Source organism: Ornithorhynchus anatinus, chromosome 18 (assembly GCF_004115215.2).
Source record: "Ornithorhynchus anatinus isolate Pmale09 chromosome 18, mOrnAna1.pri.v4, whole genome shotgun sequence".
In the NCBI taxonomy this organism is placed as follows: Eukaryota; Metazoa; Chordata; class Mammalia; order Monotremata; family Ornithorhynchidae; genus Ornithorhynchus; species Ornithorhynchus anatinus.
This window is the reverse complement of record NC_041745.1, coordinates 8,692,473-8,716,101: the sequence shown is the minus strand read 5'-3', so window position 1 is coordinate 8,716,101 and position 23,629 is coordinate 8,692,473. Positions and strand designations below refer to the sequence as shown.

The window sequence follows — 23,629 nt, the reverse complement described above, 5'->3', positions numbered from 1 at the left end:
CAAAGCCCGTGCTCTTTCCACTGCGCCACGCTGCTTCTTAGTACGGTGCTCTGAACCAGTAAGTGCTCAGTAAATGTGATTGATTGACCGATCCCTGCCCTCTTGGAGTCTACAGGCACTTTCTCACCGATATCTCTGCATCATGGACTTGATTCCCCTTTCCAGAGGATGTGTGCAGTTGGTTCCTTTATATTGACTTCCAGATGTCTTAATTTAATCTGAATCCCTTTTGTTGGTATTTAATTGTTGATGTTAATGGAAAAGGGGAATAGCTGAGTCTTAGTTACATTATCCTTTCATAACACTGGAAGGGTGTTATGAAATCATTCTCCTACCTCTTCTCTGAACTAAATAATCCCAATTCCAGCAAAGACCTTGTTTTCTAACCTTTTCCTTTAATCGTCATACCTTTGTGCTTGACCGAAGAGACCAAAGAGTGCTTGGTGGAAGAGGGATGTTCATACACTTCCATTTGTCTGCTGGGTAGCCTTGGGTAAGTCACTTAACTTCTCTGTGCTTCAGTTCCCTCATCTGCAAAATTGAGACTCAATACTTGTTCTCTTTCCTACTTAGACTGTGAGCCCCCCATCTGGGACTTGATTATTTTATATCTCCCCCAGCATTTTCTGTAGGGTTTGGCACATAATAAATGCTTTACAAATGCTATTAGTATTAGTATCGTCAAAGTTTCAGATAGTTGGGCAACTTGCAGGGGAGAATATGAAGTATTAGGCAAACCGGAGGGTCACCGTGAAACGTCAGCATGCACAACTGTGGCTACCCATGCCCCTTCAATACTATAATAAAGTTATTTTATTTCAGATGATCATAGTATCTGTTAGGCACCTACTCTGTGCCAAACACTGTACTAAGCTCTGGGGTAGGTACAAGATATTCAGGTTGGACACAGTCCTGTTCCCAATGGGGTTCACAGTCTTACTTGAGGAGTAGGATTTAATCTTCATTTTACAGATGATGTCACTGAGGCCCAGAGAAGTTAAGTGACTTTCCCAAAGTCACACAACAAACAAGTTGGGGAGCTGGGATTAGAAATCAGATCCTCTGACTCCCAGGCCCATGCTCTTTCCATTAGGCCACACTGCTTCCCTAAGCAATGCTTCAGACCAACGATTCATTTGTTTCAATCATTCAGACCAATGTCTGTGGCCTCCCCTGTACAGTATTTTTGGACACAAACTTTAAACATTTGACACTAGTCTCTCCTCCCTAATATAATTTAATAGACAGTTCAGTGCAAACACACCACCCAACTGGTCAGTGATTGGGCTGAAATTAGCCATAAGCCTGAGAACATTCTGTTCTGTGAGTTGAATTGGAAACATTTGGGAGTAGCTCAAACTGACTTTTCTGTGTAAGAGTATATTTGAACCCTATCACCGGTAATCTGATTCTAGAAACTTCTTTCAGACCCAATTTAGGGAAAACAAAGACCGTAGTAGTTCATGTTAGATTTTGGTTTTTCAGTTCCCAAATTGGTGAGCTCTTCTGCCTTTTTTTGAAAATATTTAAGGAGGGCCCTGAAATGATAAGTGTTGAAAATGTTGGGATCCCTTTATTCTTCGAGGAGAAGGAGGGGAACGGGAAGGGGAAAAAAGAGAGAAGGGAGGCAGAAAAACTAAGTGCAATCTAAAGAGGATTTGAACGAGACACCTAGGTGAGGTGAGGCAGACTGTATATCATTTGGTTGGCATGTCCACTGGAATCTATAAGTCTAGAATTAGTCCCGAGAGAACTCCCAGTGGCTTTAAGAGTTCAATAGAAACACAGTGAATGGATATGGTGGCAACTTAAATCCAAGTTGGAGAAAGGGCAGTGCTGTCGTGCCTTGCCATCTGCAGTGCTGACCTTAATTGGGTAGTTGGAACAGAGCCTAGAGTAGGGTATGCCATGGTCCACCTAAGTATGCAGAACACAGGGAGCCCAGTTTTTCAGCTCCGTTGAATCAATAGCCATCCTGACGGGATAAGGGCCACAGGATCTGGCTCAGGCAGAGTAAACTTGCTTCTCCTCACCTCGTTCAGAAGTCCCAGCTGTGAGTTTATTAACCCTAGGAAGGGAACCAAGCAAAACTTCAGTCATACGCTATTCATGGCAACTGGAAAATAAACTTCGCATGGAGTAAAATGTACCTTTGAGGAGTCCCTGCCCCCAAACACCTACTCCCTCTCCCAATTCCAAAATTATAGAGGTGCTACCGGTCCCTAATTAGAGATAGGCTAAGGCCACTGCACTGAATTTATGTATTTTTTTAACCTGGGCTACTTGAGGAGCTAGGCTGTTTCTGGTGTAGTTGTTTCATCCAGACCATCCTGCCGTGTCTGTGACTGCCTCGAAATGATTTCAGGCAGATGGAGTTGAGGGGCTGGAGGAGTCTACACTACTATTAAAGAGCTTCAGGGCAGGTTTTCTACCCCAGCGCTTAGAGCAGTGCTTGGCACATAGTAAGTCCTTAACAAATACCATCATCATTATTATTATTATTATTATTAAGGTATAGGAATGTATTTTTATGATAATAATAATAATGCTGGTATTTGTTAAGTGCTTACTATGTGCCGAGCACTGTTCTAAGTGCTGGGGTAGACACAGGGGAATCAGGATGTCCCACGTGGGGCTCACAGTCTTAATCCCCATTTTACAGATGAGGTAACTGAGGCACAGAGAAGTTAAGTGACTTGCCCACAGTCACACAGCTGACAAGTGGCAGAGCTGGGATACGAACTCATGACCTCTGACTCCAAAGCCCGTGCTAAGTGCCAGGCACTCTACTATGTTCTGGGGCAGGTACAAGCTAGTCAGATTGGACACAGTCGTGTCACACGTAGGGCTCACAGTCTTAGTCCCCATTTTACAAATGAGATAACTGAGGCACAGAGAAGTGAAGTTCATTCAATAGTATTTATTGAGCGCTTACTATGTGCAGAGCACTGTACTAAGCGCTTGGGATGAACAAGTCGGCAACAGATAGAGACAGTCCCTGCCGTTTGACGGGCTTACAGTCTAATCGGGGGAGACGGACAGACAAGAACAATGGCAATAAACAGAGTCAAGGGGAAGAACATCTCGTAAAAACAATGGCAACTAAATAGAATCAAGGCGATGTACAATTCATTAACAAAATAAATAGGGTAACGAAAATATATACAGTTGAACGGACAAGTACAGTGCTGTGGGGATGGGAAGGGAGAGGTGGAGGAGCAGAGGGAAAAGGGGAAAATGAGGGTTAAGCTGCGGAGAGGTAAAGGGGGGATGGCAGAGGGAGTAGAGGGAGAAGAGGAGCTCAGTCTGGGAACGCCTCTTGGAGGAGGTGAGTTTTAAGTAGGGTTTTGAAGAGGGAAAGAGAATCAGTTTGGCGGAGGTGAGGAGGGAGGGCGTTCCGGGACCACGGGAGGACGTGACCCGGGGGTCGACGGCGGGATAGGCGAGACCGAGGGACGGTGAGGAGGTGGGCGGCGGAGGAGCGGAGCGTGCGGGGTGGGCGGTAGAAAGAGAGAAGGGAGGAGAGGTAGGAAGGGGCAAGGTGATGGAGAGCCTTGAAGCCTAGAGTGAGGAGTTTTTGTTTGGAGCGGAGGTTGATAGGCAACCACTGGAGTTGTTTAAGAAGGGGAGTGACATGCCCAGATCGTTTCTGCGGGAAGATGAGCCGGGCAGCGGAGTGAAGAATAGACCGGAGCGGGGCGAGAGAGGAGGAAGGGAGGTCAGAGAGAAGGCTGACACAGTAGTCTAGCTGGGATATAACGAGAGCCCGTAACAGTAAGGTAGCCGTCTGGGTGGAGAGGAAAGGGCGGATCTTGGCGATATTGTAGAGGTGAAACCGGCAAGTCTTGGTAACGGATAGGATGTGTGGGGTGAACGAGAGAGACGAGTCAAGGATGACACCGAGATTGCGGGCCCGAGAGACGGGAAGGATGGTCGTGCCATCCACGGTGATAGAGAAGTCTGGGAGAGGACCGGGTTTGGGAGGGAAGATGAGGAGCTCAGTCTCGCTCATGTTGAGTTTTAGGTGGTGGGCCGACATCCAGGTGGAGACGTCCCGGAGGCAGGAGGAGATGCGAGCCCGAAGGGAGGGGGAGAGGACAGGGGCGGAGATGTAGATCTGCGTGTCATCTGCGTAGAGATGGTAGTCAAAGCCGTGAGAGCGAATGAGTCCACCGAGGGAGTGAGTGTAAATGGAGAACAGAAGAGGGCCAAGAACTGACCCTTGAGGAACTCCAACAGTTAAAGGATGGGAGGGGGAGGAGGCTCCAGCGAAGGAGACCGAGAATGACCGGCCAGAGAGGTAAGAGGAGAACCAGGAGAGGACAGAGTCCATGAAGCCAAGATGAGATAAGGTATGGAGGAGGAGGGGATGGTCGACAGTGTCAAAGGCAGCAGAGAGGTCAAGGAGGATTAGAATGGAGTAGGAGCCATTGGATTTGGCAAGAAGGAGGTCATGGGTGACCTTAGAGAGAGCAGTCTCGGTAGAGTGGAGGGGACGGAAGCCAGATTGGAGGGGGTCTAGGAGAGAATGGGAGTTAAGGAATGCAAGTGAAGTGATTTGCCCAAGGTCACATAACAGACAGGTGCCGGAAAACTGGGATTCAAAGCCACTTCCTTCTGACTCCCAAGCCATACTCTGTCCATTAGGCCACACTACTTCTCCTCATGAAATCTTCTCTTATGAAAACAGTTCATTATCCTGAGGTGCCTCACAAAACTTGAGCTGGAAAGGTGGGTCTAATGAATGGAGCGTGAGTTCTAATCCCCATTCTGCCACTGACCTGCTCTGGGTGAGTCACTTGATCTCTCCCATCCTCTCAGAACTGTGGCTAATGATTCTTGCCAAACGTCTCAGGGGTATTTCTTTAGGAGCGAACAAGGCAGCGCCAGATACAAAGTCAAGGAATTATTATTGCTTTGGATCCTTGTCTCATCGAAGTTCTCACTTTTTATGGGGGAAAGGTCAAAAATGTCAAACCAACCAAAAAAGGGGGGAAAGCAAGCTATGCACCCTATTCTTCCTTTGGGGCCATTTTCAGCCCCTTACGTTTACTCTGCAAGTGGCAAGCGTACAAGCCTGGGAGTCCTCTGACCTGGGTTCTAATCCTGGCTCTGCCAGTTACCTGCTGTGTGATCTTAGTCAAATCACTTCTCTGGACTTGAGTTTCTTCATCTGAAATATGGGGAGTTGATGCCTGTTCTCCCTCCGTCTTAGATTATGAATCATTCCCATGTGGGACAAGGACTGTCTGACCTGATTAACTTGTATCTACCCCAGAGCTCAGAACAGTGTTTGACAACATATTAAGTGCATAACAAATACAATAATAATTACGATGATAATATCGATGGGTTAGTGGGGAGAAGGTGGTAGGGGGCATTCATTCTAGTATTACACTTGGGGGCATTGCTATTGTTGTTATTAACTGCTCTGCACCTCAGTTTCCTCAACCGAAAATGGGGATTCAATACCTGTTCTCCCTCCTCCTAATAGACTGTGAGCCCCATGTAGGTCAAGGACTGTGTCTGACCGAATTAACTTCTATCTACCCTAGCATTTAGAACTGTGCTTGCTCATACTAGTGCTTAACAAATACCATAAAAAACCAAAATCAGAATTCCAGGAAAAGGAAGTTTCATGAGGGATGACTTCTTTTAGGATCCAAGCTTGTATCCATTCCAGCGCCTTGGTTTCAGGACAGAAAACCCTCTGTCCTTATAACCTGCACCAAGCATTAGATATGCTTTAATAGAGAATCTCTCACACACCCCCTCTTGGGTGCTAGCATATCTTTTCTAGTTAGGAGGAGGAAATGGAAGTGACCGACATTAGAACCCAAAGCCCACAGGTAACTGGAGCCCAGGAGAGTTGCAAGCAGCACTTGGAGCATCAAAAGGGTTAATTTTCTTGCTACTTTAAAAGCAAGACTGGAAAATATATTTAATTAGGCAGGAAAAAATATGAAAGTGGTTAATGTGCAAGTGCAATTTTCTTACATTATTAGCCACTTTCACTTCTGAAGTGAATAAATAAAAGGAGAGCAGGGCAGAAGAGAAGCGGTACCAATTTTACTTTTTCAATGTCTGAATAAAATTAGCATAATTTTCCCATTAGAAGCTACAGGAGATAAAAATCACGTTATAGACACCGTAGGTGGAGATGTAGGTGGATTCCCTAGGAGGGAAACTGGCAGGGGAGAAGGGAGGGGAGTGAAAGACGGCATCGAAATCTCTGAAAGAAAAAGCGGGTGAGATTAAGCAGGGGACTGGGAATCGGTGTTGGGGTGTGGTTTTTTTTTCCTGTTCCATTCCCATTCGGAAAGTGCTAGACCCAAAGGGAAGAGAGCTAAGACCTTCAGAGTTGCCTGGCTCTGAAAGAGTGAGATGAGCTGATGTAGCGAGGGGCGGATGGCTGAGGCGAGGAGTAGCCATGTGTTTATTTCTCTGGGTTTCCCCGGGCTTCACCCTGCATTGAAGAGGCCTAGGGGTAGAAACTCAGTGAAGTCACCAGTCAAAATATGGAAATCTGATGAGAACAGCACCAGGAAAAAGAAAAAGCAAGCAAACTGAAGCCCCAGCCATCTTGCCAACCATAAGGGCCGGTTTTATCTTGGGTGTGGGGTTCATTAGCTGGGGCTGTCATGGACCAGGGGCAGCAGGAAGCCCATTCCCCCCAGCCTTCCCCGGAAGATGCCCTGCAGTCTACAGGTTCTGGGAAAGCAATAAAACCGATGTTTGTCATTGTAAGGGGACCCAGTGGACAGGAAAATAGCCGGGCCTGATGGACAGAGCACAAGCCTGGGAGTCAGGAGATGTAGGTTCTAATCCCAGCTCTCCCTCTTGCCTGCTCTGTGTCCTTGGACAAGTCACTTGACTTCTTCTGGCCTCCCCCCCTCTCTAAGATGGAAATTAAATATGGGTTTTCCCCTCCCCATTAGACTGCAAGCCCTATTTGGGACAGGGACAGGTTCTGATCTGAGTGTAGTGTAAAAAAAAAAAATTTTTTTTTAATGGAATTAGTTAAGCACTTACTATGGGCCAGGTATTGTTTTAAGCACTGGGATAGATACAAGCTAATCACTTTTGATGCAATCCATGTCCCACATGGGACTCACAATCTTAATCCCCATTTTACAGATGAGGTAGTTGAGGCACAGAGAAGTGAAGTGACTTGACCAAGATCACACAACAGACAAGGGGCAGAGCCAGGATTATTCATTCAGTCATATTTATTGAGCGTTTACTGTGTGCAAAGCAGTGTACCAAGCACATGGGAGAGTACAACATAACAGAGTGACATACTCCTGCCCACAATGAGCTCACAGTCTTGAGGGGGACAGACATTAATCTCAATAAATAAGTGGCAGATAAATACAGATATACACATATGTGCTGTGGAGATGGGAGGGAGGATAAATGAAGGAGCAAGTAAGAGCAGCGCTGAAGGGAGTGGGAAAAGAGGAGAGGAGGGCTTAGTCAGGGAAGGCTTCTTGGTGAAGATGTGCCGTCAAGGACTGCAGAAACACAGACGTGCCCTAAAAGCCTGAAAATCAAAAGTGCTGAATCATTCCCCAAAGAAAACACGGGCGTCTCCCTCTCTTACTGTTAGATCAGGTCCTTCTGACTCCCAGGGTCGTACTCTTTCCTTTAGGCCTTGCTGCTTCCCAATAGATGGATTGCATTTGGTACAGGGCTTGGCATGTAATCAGGGCTTAATAAATATCATTGTTAGGTCAAGCTGCTGCTTCTCCCCATGTCCCACTGGTTTCCTTTAGAGAAAGGAAAGAGGTGAGAGCAGAGTGGTGGGGGTAGTGTGGGTTGGTAGCATGGTTGGTAGCACCTGGGATGGTTGATGCACCAGATGTATGAGAGTCCTGTATTATCACCATGGAGGGTGACATTGACAGGCCTTTGCTCTGTCTTCATTCCTGTGGAAAACTGCCTGTTGATGTATATAACTGCAAATGGGCTAGTTTAGTCGTCTACCCCTACTTCTGCTGAGCAACAGAGAGAAGTTCAGAGGTGCGCGCTCTCCACGTTGACCAAACTTAGGACCCGACTCTTCTCTTGGCCGGCATGGAGGTGGTGAATGGTTGGTGTTCATCTCCTACCTCTCATTTGAGCAACTACTAGGTGCCAAGCATCATACTGAGCGCTTGGGAGAGCCCAGTAGAATTCACCATCACGATCGCTGCTTGTGAGGCACTTGTAGTCTAGCTTGCGACCTGAGATTAGTGACTTCCAGTAGAAAGACTTCTCTTTAGGGCATCTTTGTCCGAGGTTTACGTCTCCAAATTTGGCCACTTAGCAGGGTAGCAGATGGCAGTGTCACTCTGTAATTATTTTAGTGCGAGAAAGGACTTTGAGCCCTGGAGTGTTGTTATTTTGGCATCTCAAAATTATTCTTATTGAAGGAAAAAGTCCCCCAGTTCTTCCTGTTTTCAGGTCTTGAAACAGTTGCCTTGATAGAGTTTAGTATATCAAAATGGGGAGAATTCCACACTTGATAGTTGGGAAGCAGTACAGTACAGTGGTAAGCACTTAGTACAGTGCTCTGCACTCAGTAAGCGCTCAATAAATATGAGCGAATGAAGCAGCTGACCTAGTGGAAAGAGCACAAGCATGGGAGAGAACCTGGGTTCTAATCCTGGCTCTGACACTTGCCTGTTATGTGACCTTGGGTAAGTCACCTAACTTCTCTGGGCCTGTTTCCTCAACTGTAAAATGGGGATTAAATCCTACTCCCTCCTACTTAAATTGTGAACTCCAAGTGGGACAGGGATGGTGTCCAGCCTGATTATCTTGTATCCACTCCAGAGCTTAGAACAGTGGTTGACAGATAGTAAGCACTTAACAAATACCACTGTTGTTACTATTGTTGTTCACATACATTCTCAAGGACCCCGGTTATTGTTTGAGATCAATCAATAATACTTCTTGAGCACTCATTGCCGAGCACTAGACTAAGTGCTTGGAAAAGTAAAATAAAGGAGACATGACCTTTGCCCTCTAGGAACTTACAATCTAGTGGGGGAGACCGGCTTTAAAATAAATTATAGAGAAAGTGGTGGTATAAGGATATTTACCTAAGTGCTGTGGGGCTAGAATGCTGAAGAAGTAAAGACCCATTAATACGTTGCACAGAGGGGAGGGCAAGTAGGGTGGGGAAATGAGGCATTAATCAGGGGAGGCCTTTTGGAGGAGATGTAATTTTAGCAGGGCTTTGAAGACAGGGTGAGTGGTGGTCTGTCAGATATGAAGGGGGCAGGAGTTCCAGCCAATGGTGAGGAGTTTCTGCTTGATGCCAAGATGGAGAGAGATGATTTCATAGAGATCTTCCTTGCAGTTTCTCTTCCTTTTCACCCTGCTGTCTCTTCTTCCTGCAGCCCAACTCTCGAGCAGAAGAGTTGTGTATTTCGGTGACATCTTGCCCCCTTGGGAACCTTCTTTTCTGCCATTCCTCCTGTCTAGGAGCTGTCTTCTTGCATCTTTCCACCTCACTGACTTTCTTCAGAAAAACGAACCTGTTGTTCCTTGGCTCTGCCTTGTAATTTCTCTCCTCCTCTGTTATTATTAGCAATTTTAAAATGATAAAATTTGAAGCCTAGTCAGTATAAGGGCTCTAGTCAAATTAAATTTCCATTTCCTGGAAAGAGAGCACTTTATAAGCAACTAAATTTCTCCCACCACCTTTTGGCTCGGGGGAGGCATTACCATATCTGAATCTTTCCAGAATCATACAGAAACTGGTCAACATTTACTTAATATACAAAAAAGGGAACAGAACAAGGAGAATCAAATGGAAAATAGAGATTCAAATGGGCTCCCGAGCGTGAAGCCAGAGAGATGATGGAGAATCTATAGCTCCTTCCTCTCCCCGCCTGTGCCAACTCTACAGGAAGAGAAGAAGTTGTCCAAGACCCGCCCACACTAAATTGGGTCCAGCTCTGTGCTGGCTCAACCCAGTATCTCAGACTGGGCTGTAGCCTAGTGGAAAGAGCACCAGGGACTGGGAGTCAAAGGCCCTGGGTTCTACTCCTAGCTCTGGCACTTGCCTTGGGTGAATCACTTAACTTCACAGAGGCTCAGTTTCCTCATCTGTAAAATGTGGATTCAGTCCCTGTTCTCCTCCCTTAGACGGTGAACCACATATGGGACCGGAACTGTGTCCGACTTGATTATCTTGTGTCTAACCCAGTGCCTAGTACTATTCTTGGCACAGCGTGGCTCAGGGGAAAGAGAACAGGCTTAGAAGTCAGAGGTCATGGGTTCTAATTCCGTCTCCACCACCTGTCAGCTGTGTGACTTTGGGCAAATCACTTAACTTCTCGGTGCCTCAGTTCCCTCATCTGTAAAATGGAGATTAAGACTGTGAGCCTCACATGGGACAACCTGACTACCCTGTATCTACCCAGCGCTTATAAAAGTGCTCAGCACATAGTAAGCTCATAACAAATACCAACATTATTATTATTATAAATACTATTTTAAAAAGGGACCAGAAGCGCTGAAGCTACTGGAACCCAATTCGGACTCAAGTCAGTGCATTCTGGGAAAAGATGCCTGTGAGTTTTGTATGCATAGCCACTGTTTTCCTGGTATGAGTCTGTGCTCGCCCTCGGGCCTTTACGATGGGTGGGGGATACACTGCATTGCTCAAGTTAAATCATCCATTCAGTGAATTTGGTCTTGGGATGCAATGGTATGTTGGAACTCTGGGGAACCATTCTGAATTTCCTTCCTCTGGAGCAGAGAGAACAGTGCCTGCAGATTTGTTTCAAGGTACTTCTGATTTTTCAAACTCCCAGAGCTCTGGCAAGGAACGGCTGGATCCTAGAAATAAAGTAATCATCTTTTTTTTTTTTTTGTTAACGAAGTTGCAAAGTATAGTGCTAAGCACTCAGTATAGTGCTCTGCACATCACAAGTGCTCAATAATTGATTAATAACAACCATTTATGCTTGTATATTACACTACACCCTATTAGCTCAGTAATGAATTACCAACTGGGAATATCAATTAAAATTATGTTTAGGCCTAATTATCAATATTGGTTAACAATGGTATAATAAATATATAATAAAATGATTGTGGCATCTGTTAAGCACTTTCTATGTGCTAAGTGCTGGGACAGCTCCAAGGCATTATCAGATTGGATGTAATCCCTGTCTCCTACAGGTTTTACGAAATATCTTTATCCCCATTTGACAGATAAGAAAAGTGAGGTGCAGGGATGCCGTGATTTGCCCACAGTGACTCAGTGGCCCAGTGGCAGAGCTGGGACTAGCACTGGGTCCCCTGACCCCCAGTCCAGTGCTCTTCCACCTAGGCCACAAAGCCAAAATGGTGACTATCCTTAAGATTAGGAGATCCATACACTTCTTTTAGGCAAAAAACCCCAGCAGAACTGATCACTTGAACGTCAAAATAAAAATACCAACAAACATTTCTCACCACCCCCCAGCCTCCCAAAAAACTCAATATTTTTTTTAAATCAGCACTAATATCAGTTAAATTAACCTTTTAATTGAATTTTCCATGCTTAGTAAGCCAGTCTCCCAGAACAAAACTCCCAGGTCTGGTGATGTTACAGGGACATTCCTGAATTCCATTTGAACAGAAGGAATTTTTTTTTTCTGTTGAATTTTCCATCCCTGTAATTTCTACACATTATTTTTTCACCCTCCCCATCTTACTTGGTCTCTGCCTGCTCCCTACCATCTCTCGATGCCATCTTTCTTGTGAGCTCCCTGAGGGGTAGTTACAAAATGTTTGCCTGTCCTGCTGCTGATGTTTACCCAGCTTTAATCTTGATCCTCTCTAGCGGTTTTTCACCACTCCAGTCTCCTGGCAGGAAACCAAACAACTTCCTTTTCAGTGGATAAGTCCTGACCCGGTCCTTGCAAGTTTTAAGGAAATGCTCTTCGTCTGCCTCTTGGGTGGGGGAATGGTTGAGAGAAAGGGAACTCCTTCTCAGTTTGTGGGTATGCAGGAAATTCTGACTATGACACACCCATGCCATCAGCTTCCTCCTCCTCATCATCAATGATATTTATTGAGCACTTACTATGTGTAGAGCACTCTAATAAGTGCTTCGGAGAGTGCAGTACAATAGAGTTGGCAGACACGTTCCCTGCCCACAGTGAGCTCACAGTCCAGGGGGAAGACGGACATTATCGTAAGCAGATAAATTACGGATATGTATTTAAGTGCTGTGGAGCTGAGGGAGGGGAGAACAAAGGAAATAAATCAGAGAAACACAGGAGGGAGTGGGAAAAGAGGAAATGAAGGCTTAATTAAGGAAGGCCTCTTGGGGAAGCTGTGCCTTCAATAAGGAGAGAGTAATCATCTGTCAGATATGAGGAGGAAGGGCATTCCAGGCCAGAGGCAGGACATGGGTGAGAGGTCAGCGGCAAGATAGATGAGATAGAGGTACAGTGAGTAGGTTGGCATCAGAGGAGCGAAGTGTACAGACCGGGTTGTAATAGGAGAGCAGCAAAGTAAGGTAGGAGGGGCCAGGGTGGTTGAGTGGTTTAAAGCCGATGGTAAGGAGTTTCTGTTGGATGCGGAGGTGGGTGGGCGGCCACTGGAGGTCCTCAAGAAGTGGGGAAACCTGGACTGAAAGTTTTTATAGAAAAACGATCCAGGCAGCAGAGTGAGTTATGGACTGGAGTGGGAAGAGACAGGAGGCAGTGAGGTCATCAAGGAGGCTGATAGAGTAATCAAGGCGGGATAGGATAAGTGCTTGGACTGTGGAGGTGATCCAGGGCCGTGGGTTAGGGGTATGAGAACAGCGAAGGAGGACTAGGGGAGTGAGTGAGTTGAGTTCAGTAGAGAGAGTTGTGTCGAGGGCGTCAATTTGGTCCTCAAGGGAAGGTGGTTTCGGTATGGAGGCTAAATGGGGCATGATGACTTAAGAAATTTGGATGGGGTCATTCCCCACTTATAATGCTGGTTCCTTTCCACCTACCTTCTCCACATTTTTCTTTCTTTATCATTTGTTTCTTATTATGTCCTTTTTTTATTCTTTCACCTATAATTTTGCTTCCTACTTCATTAACACTCCTATTGGTGAGATTGATTTTCAACTTTGAACAATATCACAAATGAATCAGACATCAGTAATAAACAGAAGCCACTCAACATATTCCTGCTTGATGAATCAATTACCATTTCATCCCTATCCTTTCTCTGCTCAGTATTCATTCAATTACTAAATCTGTGATGAGCATAACTCTGTGTCGCTAGAGTGAGTGACCTTAAAAGGACGAAATTTTCCAGAAGAAAGTTGTCACTGAGGGAGTAAAAGCTCTTAAGAGAGTCGGAGGACTTTGGGAAACTTTTGCTTTGCAAGTATATATTTAGATGGAGGTAAATGATCTTGTTTCAAGAGACGGGGGAGGGTAAACCTGCCGGTTTCACCTATACAATATCGCCAAGATCCGCCCTTTCCTCTCCACCCAAACGGCTACCTTACTGCTACAGGCTCTCGTTATATCCCGGCTAGACTACTGTGTCGGCCTTCTCTCTGACCTCCCTTCCTCCTCTCTCGCCCCGCTCCAGTCTATTCTTCACTCCGCTGCCCGGCTCATCTTCCTGCAGAAACGATCTGGGCATGTCACTCCCCTTCTTAAACAACTCCAGTGGTTGCCTATCAACCTCCGCTCCAAACAGAAACTCCTCACTCTAGGCTTCAAGGCTCTCCATCACCTTGCCCCTTCCTACCTCTCCTCCCTTCTCTCTTTCTACCACCCAGCCCGCACGCTCCGCTCCTCTGCCGCCCACCTCCTCACCGTCCCTCGGTCTCGCCTATCCCGCCGTCGACCCCTGGGTCACGTCCTCCCGTGGTCCTGGAACGCCCTCCCTCCTCACCTCCGCCAAACTGATTCTCTTCCCCTCTTCAAAACCCTACTTAAAACTCACCTCCTCCAAGAGGCGTTCCCAGACTGAGCTCCTCTTCTCCCTCTACTCCCTCTGCCACCCCCCCTTCACCTCTCCGCAGCTAAACCCTCTTTTTCCCCTTTTCCCTCTGCTCCTCCACCTCTCCCTTCCCATCCCCACAGCACTGTATTCGTCCGCTCAACTGTATATATTTCCATTGCCCTATTTATTTTGTTAATGAATTGTACATCGCCTTGATTCTATTTAGTTGCCATTGTTTTTACGAGATGTTCTTCCCCTTGACTCTATTTATTGCCATTGTTCTTGTCTGTTCTTGTCTGTCCATCTCCCCCGATTAGACTGTAAACCCGTCAAACGGCAGGGACTGTCTCTATCTGTTGCCGACTTGTTCATCCCAACCGCTTAGTACAGTGCTCTGCACATAGTAAGCGCTCAATAAATACTATTGAATGAATGAATGAATAAACCTGGGAGAAGAAATTAAAAATGAGCAAATATAAAAAAAAACTTCAGAACTTGAGAGAGATGCTTCCATTTGAATTTGACTGTTGAAGGGACAGTGATAGAGCAGATGGTATAAGCAGTAAGGAAATTATTTTGTCGAGTCTCTAGATGCATCTCTAGACTGTAAGCTCCTTGTGGGCAGGAAACGTATCTACTAATTTTGTTGGGTTTTTAAAATGGTATTTGTAAAGCACTTACTATGTGCTAGGCACTGTACTAAGCACTGGGGTAAGTACAAGCTAATCAGGTTGGAAACAGTCCAGGTCCCACATGCAGCTCATAATCTTAATCTCCATTTTACAGTTGAGGTGACTGAAGCACAGAGAAGTTAAAGAATATGCCCAGGGTCACACAGCAGACAAGTGGCAGAGCCAGGATCAGATCTCTGTTGCATTGTCTTCTCCCGAGCATTAAGTACAGTGTTTTGCACACAGTAAACACTCAAACACCATTGGTTGATTGAGTTTCAGACTGAAGTACAGTGCAGGCTGGTGACCTACATATATTCTCCATTACTTGCGAGGAGAAGAGAAAGAAAAAGAAGTACAAAACAGTGCCCCTGGATCTCATCTTAGAGTTTTTACTTCTCCACACTAATTTTATTGGTCCTATAATTGTGAGACAAGGACATCGTCTAATTACTAGTAGTAATTAGAGAAGCAGCAGTGTGGCTTAGTGGAAAGAGCACGGGCTTGGGAGTCAGAGGTCATGTTTCTAATCCTAGCTCCGCCACTTACCAGCTGTGAGACTTTGGGCAAGTCAATTTCTCTGTGCCTCAGTTACCTCATCTCTGAAACAGGGATTAAGACTGTGAGCCCCACGTGGGACAAGATGATTACCTTGCATCTACCCCAGCGCTTAGAACAGTGCTGTGCCACATAGTACATGCTTAACAAGTACCATCATTATTATTATCAGTAGTAGTATCGGAATCTATTGAGCAACTCCAAAGAACAATTGAACCAAGGGCTGGGAAAGGCACAACAAAAACCCAGGACATGTATCCTGCCCACAAGGAGTTTGTAGTTTAACGGGGGATTACTGGGAAGTAAAAAATAGGTAAAAAATAGAAAAGGAAAGTTGGAATAATTTCATTTTAAGATGGTATTTATTGAGTCATTACTATGTACAGAGCACTCTTCTGCACCACAGCAAAATTACTAGATAATTTCCTGCCCATAAAGAGCTTGCAGTCTAAAGAAAGAGCAAACAACTAGTAAGGAACACAGTTTTGCTTTTACAACAAACAGGCAATATTTGAAAATCTCTTCAGACTAGGAAATACTGGTTTTCAATCCAAATGTTATCATTAAGAACAGAAAGAAAAAACTATGCATATTGAAAAATTAGCATCCAATCAACACCCCCTCTCCATTTAAGCCAATTTCTCATCTCTGGAGCAAATTAGGTAAATTTTCTTCTCCTCCATTGTTCAGTGGGCCAGCTGCTTAAGGTACACTCATAGTTTGACTCATGTGACCAACTCAGATACAAGAGCAATTAGTAAAATGTGATCCCATGAATGGCAGTGTCAATACCGTTCTGGAAATAAGCCCTGAGAATCGCGCACCAGAACAGCATGGAAATAATGATGAACTGGTGTTGCCGCACTATAAAACATCGGTAATTCTTTGGCTAGAGAGGGTCAAGGACAAGATGACTCAGAATTTTCTGACGTCACAATTAAATCTCCCAAACTTTGCAGCTGAAATGGCCCTTAGCCTCCATGAATGAAGGGGCAGAAAATTGTGCATTGCCTGAATTGGATGTTTGCACTGCATGTTTGGATTAAAATGTGCAGCTACATGGATTCCAGATTTAGAAGCACCACTGAGGCATTGGAGAACTGAGGTTCAGTCTCAGTTTTAGGTTCAAAATGTATCTCTCTAACCACCCCCTTCCCGACTCCCTTTCTTAGACTGTAAACTTGTTATGGGCAGGGAATGTATCTGCTAATTGTTCATTCATTCATTCAATAGTATTTATTGAGCGCTTACTATGTGCAGAGCACTGTACTAAGCGCTTGGGATGAACAAGTCGGCAACAGATAGAGACAGTCCCTGCCGTTTGACGGGCTTACAGTCTAATCGGGGGAGATGGACAGACAAGAACAATGGCAATAAATAGAGTCAAGGGGAAGAACATCTCGTAAAAACAATGGCAACTAAATAGAATCAAGGCGATGGACAATTCATTAACAAAATAAATAGAGTAACGAAAATATATACAGTTGAGCGGACGAGTACAGTGCTGTGGGGATGGGAAGGGAGAGGTGGAGGAGCAGAGGGAAAAGGGGAAAAAGAGGGTTAAGCTGCGGAGAGGTAAAGGGGGGATGGCAGAGGGAGTAGAGGGAGAAGAGGAGCTCAGTCTGGGAACGCCTCTTGGAGGAGGTGAGTTTTAAGTAGGGTTTTGAAGAGGGGAAGAGAATCAGTTTGGCGGAGGTGAGGAGGGAGGACGTACCAGGACCGCGGGAGGACGTGACCCAGGGGTCGACGGCGGGATAGGCGAGAGCGAGGGACGGTGAGGAGGTGGGCGGCAGAGGAGCGGAGCGTGCGGGCTGGGTGGTAGAAAGAGAGAAGGGAGGAGAGGTAGGAAGGGGCAAGGTGATGGAGAGCCTTGAAGCCTAGAGTGAGAAGTTTCTGTTTGGAGCAGAGGTTGATAGGCAACCACTGGAGGTGTTTAAGAAGGGGAGTGACATGCCCAGATCGTTTCTGCAGGAAGATGAGCCGGGCAGCGGAGTGAAGAATAGACTGGAGCGGGGCGAGAGAGGAGAAAGGGAAATGTGTGGTATCATACTTTCCCAAGTGCTTAGTACAGTGCGCTGCACATAGTAAGCGCTCAGTGAATACCATTGATTGATTCCTGAGGCTTTTGGAGAATAGCAGTTCCCTGTGGGCAGGGAATGTCTGTTATATTGTACTCTCCCAAGCGCTAGTACAGTGCTTTGCCCATAGTAAGCGCTCAATAAATACGATTGAATGAATGAATTGCCCAATGAGATGGCTGTGAAGCATTTACTTCCGCAATCAGGAAGTGCTCAGTGAACACCATCAATAGATATTGCGCACACTGCAACAGGCACACATTACATCCGCCTCAGTGCTCGGGATCCACGAGGACTGCCCGTGGCTACTAAACAGAGAGAACCACTCTTTTCTCCTGGCCCCAACCACAACTGGAGATAAAAAGGAAAAATGACTTCGCCTTAGCTCCAGCAAGATCTTTTTCCCCCCTTCACTTATCAGTTCAGCAGTGAATAGGCAGAAATTTCACCAAGACCAAACCCTCAGTTAAGGAGAACAGCCATCTTCACTCCTTGTGGACAGGAATTGTGTCATACTTTCCTAAGTGCTTAGAGCAGTGCTGTACACAGAGTGAATACCATTGATCGTCTGATCTTCACAGCCCTTAAGTCTTTTCAGTGAAGCTGTGTTGACCTTGAGTCTGTCATGATGCCACCGTCAGATGAAGTTCTAATGCCAAGAGAGACGGTTCGGAAATTATTAACTTATGCCAGAAGAAAGATTTGTTTTTAGGTCAACTAGGCTGTTCGGGGTGCTTCTAACTGTTGGGTGATGAGCCTCCATTCTAAAACAGCTGAGTGGTTTAAAGAGCCACTTCCAGACAGATGAGTGGATCTCGAAATTCCGGGTGCTGTAGGGACTTAGGGCTCGCTTCTCACCCATTCCCTGCTGTTTCTGGAGTTTTCCTCACATTTGGACTGAACAGAGCCTGAGGCCTCTTGATCTTTTCCTGGGATCCTTATTGACATTGTTCAGTCAGTGGTATTGAGCTCTTTCTGTGTGCAGAGCAGTGTATTAAGCACTTGGCAGAGTACAGTAAAACAGTTGATACACACGTTCCCATTATCAGTCAATCAGTTGTACTTACTAGTGATTATTGTGTGCAATCTGAATTTTCCATCCTCAATGACCAGGATATTTCTGGGGATGCCCTCTGAAGTTTGGGAACTTTGTGTAATTTCCCAGCCAGCCATAAGATTTTCTGAACTCCAAGGCTAATTTCACATGGGGCCTGGAGGCTGCGCCTACCAAGGTGATTTTTCCTAACCGCCCACAGGCAAAGTCACCGACAGACCAGAGACTGATGAAAACTATGTATGGGGGCCATTTGTTAATGGAACAAGGGTGGTCCAGAGACCCCTTTCCTTATGGCTCTCAGGAAAGTGCAGTATGGCAGAGTTAGTAGATGTGATCCCCACACACAAAGAGGTTACAGTCTACAGTTTTTTTTTGGCTTAAACTACCTTCCGGCCGGGTCTCATTCTCACTCCCTCTGTCTGTTTAGCTTTCTCCTCTTTTTCGGATGCAATAACTCCATTAGTCTCCCCAACTCAAATCTCAAAATGGTGTGGATAGACTTTTACTGATAAGAGCTGTGGTATTTGTTAAGTACTTACGTTGTAGAGAAGCAGCATGACTCAGTGGAAAGAGCACGGGCTGGGGAGTCAGAGATCATGGGTTCAAATCTCGGCTCCACCGCTTATCAGCTGTGTGACTTTGGGCAAGTCACTTAGCTTCTCTGTGCCTCAGTTACCTCATCTGTAAAATGGGGGTTAAGACTGCAAGCCCCACGTGGGACAACCTGATCACCTCGTATCCTCCCCAGCGCTTAGAACAGTGCTCTGCACATAGTAAGTACTTAACAAATGCCAACATTATTATTATTATTACCAGGACTGTGCTAAGCACTGGGGTAGATACCGTCAGATCAGGCAGTTCTTGTGTCACACAGGACTCAGAGAATAATAATATTAATAATAGCAATTATTATTATTATTTGGAAGGCCATCAAAATATTTCCCTTCTGAGTTTCCTAGGTAGAAAGAGGTGAGTCATTGAAAGTTAGCCTACACTTTATCTTTAGCAGCGAATCAGACCATCATTGGTGCTTACTGTTTGCAGAGCACTGTACTAAACACGAAACAAATACACCCCTTTCTATCCTATTTTCCAAGGGTTTGAATAGGAACCAGAAGGAGCATTTTTCTCAGAGAAACTCTCCCCCTATGCTCTTATCTTAGGGGAAGGGAAGAGCTGGTGGCATTATCAGGAAAGGAAATGGGTTTGGAGTAGGGCAGGGGTGGGTGGAGGGTTTTTAACGGACTTGTGAATTTTTTAAATCTATGATGGCTGGCTCAGCTTTTATATTCCCTCTTCTTTGGAACAGAATTCAGATCGGCTCATACTATCACCCTGAAATCCCAGGTATTCCTTAAATGATAGGTTTTCAATAATGCAGTTTTCACGTGAAAAACATGCAATTTCCAGCCTGATTTTTTACTCTTTGCAGTGCTGTAGAGTCATCAGATTAGGTTCAGTTTTGTTTTTTTTGAAAAGAAAATGAATATAATTACTAGCTCCAGGAGACTGTGCCCTGATTGACATTCTGCTTAAGCGTGAGGTGGCTTGTGTCACTGTTTTAGAAGTACGTGCCGCATTTATTCCATCCTGAAGCAGGATTCAGGAGGGCATGAAAACTATATGATCTTCTTTCACCTTTTGACTTTCTCCTTTGAGAAATACTTCCCAAAGCATCACTCTTCATCTTGTTAATCAGTTCATTTTTATTCCAGTTTGGGGATCTTGAACTGTACTCATTCATTCCGTGGTATTTAATGAGTACTTACTATGTGCAGAGCACTGTACTAACCACTTAGTATAATTCAGCAAATAAAGAGAGGCAGTCCCTGCCCACAACAGGCTCACAGTCTGGGTGAGAGGGGGGGAGACAGACATCAGTATAAGTAAATAGTCATCAATATAAATAAATAGAATTATAGATATATACATACATACGTAAGTGCTGTAGGGCAGGGATTGGGGGAAGAGCAAAAGGAGTGAGTACTCATTTTGTTGTAAGCTCTTTGAGGGAAGGGATTGTATCTTTAATTCTGCTGACTCTCCCAAGTGCTTTGTAGAGTGTTCTGAACAAAGTAGGCACTCCAATAAATACTGCTGAATGACTAGCTACTCGCCTGTTTCTCTCTAGTATCAATCAATCATTTTATCGAGCACTTAGCGTATGCAGAGCACTGTACTAAGCATTTGGGAGAGCAATATAACAATATAACAGAGTTGGTAGATACTTTCCCTGTCCGTGAAAATACAAAAGCCTCAAAATATACGTAATAGCTGTAATATTTGTTAAGTGCTTACTAAGTGCCAAGCCCTGGGATATAACTAATGGATCAGACACAATCCCTGTTCCACATGGAGTTCACAGTCTAAGTGGGAGAGAGAACAAGTATTAAATTCCAATTGTATAGATGAGGAAATGGAGGCACAGTGAAGTTAAGTGACTCGCCCATAGTCATAGAGCAGGCAAGTAGTGGCGCCAGGATTATATCCCAGGTCTCTTGGCTTCCAGGCCTGTGCTCTTCCCACTAGGTCACTCTGCTTCTCGTCATTTCTTCTCTTTGGTACAGAATACGCAGAGGTTAAAGCCATAACTAGAAATCTTATCCAGTTCTGGCTTAGCTGAGCAGTCTTGATGGTCAGACCATTGGCCAAAGTAAAAAATAACTTGTATTCCTTCGGGTTTTAACTTGCCGAAACTCAGCGTGGTTGCACTCTACTCGTCAAATTCCCACACTCAAAGTGCTTTAGCAACATTTCGGATGGAGTCTAGTCTGTGTAAGTATAAATTGAAGAACAAAAGGGACGCTTATTTCAAAACACAAATAAAACACTTGAAGTAATAGTCATTATTAAAAAAATGATTTTCCAAACACAGTTTAAGATGGACAGTGGAGGAGAAAGCAGGCAGGGGGGAATGTGTGCAGATGGACAGTGGAGCTCAGCCTATAGCCAAAGTTGACTTGAGTCCTCAGGATTTGTCCTGTTGGGCCTTGGGCACTGACACTGTATCTTTCTAGGGATTTCCTCCCCGAGTTCAGAGAGGTGGAAGGGTGAGGGAGTCCCCCTGGGTTGAGGTGGGACCCACGAAATTGGAAAATCCAGGGTCCTGAACTTTTCAGTCTTTGGTTTTTCACCTCAGTACCAGAGGTGGTCCCTCGTGGGCCTGGTTCTGCCGAAGCCAGTGATGTTTGGGAGACATTTTCTAATCTCCTCTGGCATTCAGAATGAGCAGTGGGTTCCTAAATAGAGCCGCTCAGACACCCAGGGGCAAGTGGCCAGGGCTGCTGTCTCTCCAGCAACCCAGCCACCCATGGCCTGGCCCACCTACTCCCCTATGACTTCCTTTAGATTTCCTCATCATCTGTGGGACATATGCTTGAGTTGTTGTTGAGGTAGTGGGGATGGCTTGTGTTGAATGTGTCAGGCAATACAATCTGCTGTATTGTACTCTCCCAAAGTGCCTAGCACAGTGTTCAGCGCCCCGTAAACTCATTAAATACCCTTGATTGATTCTTAACTGCATGTGAAAATAACAATGTGGAACTGTTACTTCCTGGCCCTCAGGGAACCTGAGCCTTCGTCTCTTTTTTTTTTAATGGTATTTGTTAAGAGCTTATTATGTGCAAGTTAATGAGATTGGATACAGTCTGTCCCCCACCTGAGGCTCACAGTTAATCCTCATTTTTCAGATGACGTAACTGAGATACCGCAAAATTCAGTGATTTGCCCAAGTTCACGCAGCAGACAAGTGGCAGAACGGGGATTAGGACCCAGGTCCTTTCTGATTCTCAAGCCCATACTCTATCCACTAGGCCATGCTACTTACCTTGTGGGCAAGAAATGTGCCTATCAACTCTGCTACATTTTACTCTCCCAAGCACTTAGTCCTCTGCAGACAGTAAGCACTCAGCAGATACTATTTATTGATTGATTGATTGACTGTTAACAGCAAGTAAGGAGGAACCAACAGGTGAAAGCAGCAATGTGTAACTGACACCTCCAGGCCCTTTATATGCCACTCATAGTCAGAGCAGGGGAACTCAAGCACTCTTGCCATTGCTTTCAGTCGCTTGCCATTGGTTCGCCCGAGCCCAAAGACCCTGGCCATCTGTATTCCACTCCCCCTTTTTTTTTTTGCCCTCCCAGTGGTTATTGAAAACCTATAGTCCTTTGGTTTTATCTGCGGGATAATAAAATATTTAACCTGCTAGAGCAAATCTCTCTTCCCCCAAACCTCCACATGTGGCCGTGAACTTACACCACGTCCCCGTCTGCTTAGTAACATCGCAAAGAGGCATTTGCCATTGTAAATAAAAATACTTTGCTGCTTTTATTGTTGCCTCCCTTTTAACTTCTGGCCAGCAGTCAGAAAAAAAAAGCCCTTGTTTTTTCCCTCTGGGAAGCCGTTTTCTTACCATCATTACTTTGAATGCACTTTTTGTGTAGTTTTTTTTTTGTTCATATGGCAGGACACCAGCCAAACAAGTGTTAATGCATCATGATGTTTCCCAGCTGACTCTAATTGGTTTGATTTTGGAGATATTTTAGAGCCACCCACCCTCCAATTAAAAAAAAATCTGGTGTTTGTACTTATTTTCTGTCACCTAAATAAAAATCAGAACCCATCACATTCACCATGTCAAAGTTTTTTATTTTTTGGTATTTCAAGGAAAAAAAAGACCTAAAAATGTCACTAAAAAAAACTTTATCAACCCCCAAAGGTGTCATTCCATTGTGTTTTGTCTGTCAGTCCACTCCCTGTTTTAATGTCAAAGTCAGTGTGGTTCTAGAAGTCAGGGATCAATTTGGTGTGTCTATGTTCAGTATTTGTGGATATATGAATGGCATGGTAATCATTTCCTGTCCTTGTGGAAATTACGGGTATTGTCTTCCCTGTATAAAATCAGGATATGTTCCATTTTTCCCTTTTGCTAAACTCATATCAAATAGCCCTTGATTGAAAACAGCCTCTTAATGCTGTCGACATAAAACTGATCCTGGTTGAAGGCAGAAAGAATCTTTTTAAGACCAAACTCGGCCTAAAATCATGCACATGTGGAAATAAGCAAAAGATTGGGAACTGGATTTGAAGTCCTCAGATGAAAGGTGCTAAATAAACACAGGATACTATTATTATTTCAGGACTATTATCAGCTATGTACAACATTAAAAAGCAAAACATAAAAGAACCACACTGAACGCAAAAGAGCGTAATCTTAAAATATGAAGGCTTCAGTTCCCAGGGTTTTTGCAGTGACCTGCCTCAAAAGCATTAGACATTAATCTTGGTGGCTTTGCCTGAGTTATTTGGGAAATGAAATAGTCTCTAGGTGTTGCTGTTA

General features: G+C 44.9%; 2 long non-coding RNA genes across 3 annotated transcripts in view; one reads left to right on the top strand and one right to left on the bottom strand.

Moving 5' to 3' along the window:
- Window positions 1-23,629, bottom strand: part of LOC103170215 — a 180,155-nt gene that overhangs the window by 41,833 nt on the left and 114,693 nt on the right. The window contains exon 6 of one of the 2 annotated variants that reach the window (XR_003766096.2): window positions 9,255-9,564. The exons of the other annotated variant lie outside the window; for it this stretch is intronic. This is a non-coding gene — a long non-coding RNA (uncharacterized LOC103170215). Of the gene's footprint in view, window positions 1-9,254; window positions 9,565-23,629 lie in introns of those variants that run through there. 2 annotated transcript variants of the gene reach the window in all.
- LOC120638960 overlaps window positions 1-23,629 on the top strand; it is a 58,732-nt gene that overhangs the window by 17,477 nt on the left and 17,626 nt on the right. The window lies entirely within an intron of this gene.